Consider the following 788-nt stretch of genomic DNA (forward strand, 5'->3'; position numbering starts at 1 on the left):
AAATACTGTCAATATTTGCCGACTTTTAACACCAAGGTTGTAGAGGCTGGGCGCTACAAGGAATGAAATGGTAAATGTAAAATAGTCACTGTGGTGTAGGCCTGGTACTACAGACCATTCATAATCTCAGAGATGGTGTGCACAAAAACAGGTAAGGATATGAACATGAAAAGCTGTAGATTGGCTTCCCTGTTATGATAAGGAGATTTGCCTCATGGGGTTTGGGCGGTCTTCCAAAAGTGTGTGTGTGGGGGGGGGGGGTAGTGAAATATCTTAGAAGAAAGGTATTATCAACCCTTTCGATGCCCTGTGTGTACACGCGCGCACACATGTATATAGAGAAGCAGAACTCCAAACGTCTTCAGACCGACTCTCAAGATATTCTTCAATGTCACAAATCCTCTCAAGGGACAGTCTATTGTCCCTAAGTGACCAGAGGATCCGGTTTTCCAGCCAACGTCCTGAACCGAACATTAGGCCTCGCCGCATTTCAGGTCTGACGCCCGAAACATCTGCTTGAACAAAAAAAGCCGCCAGTGTGTTGCAGAGACTCCCGGACACCAGCACCTCGCTTCTCTCATCGTCACTTAACCGAACATTTTTTGTACTGTATATATAGCAACCCTTATAGATATTTAATCTGGCAACCCACTCCCCGAGTCTCCCTCCGAGGTTGCATTGTATATGTAGACCAGAGAGCAATCTGGAACATTAAAGACAACTCCCAGACTTTAATTCACCAATGTAGAAGTAAACGACAATTCTACATTCTGGTGGGCCCGCGTGGG

The sequence above is a fragment of the Oratosquilla oratoria genome, chromosome 24 (assembly GCF_046742065.1).
Source record: "Oratosquilla oratoria isolate Oo_2021 chromosome 24, ASM4674206v1, whole genome shotgun sequence".
Lineage (NCBI taxonomy): Eukaryota > Metazoa > Arthropoda > Malacostraca > Stomatopoda > Squillidae > Oratosquilla > Oratosquilla oratoria.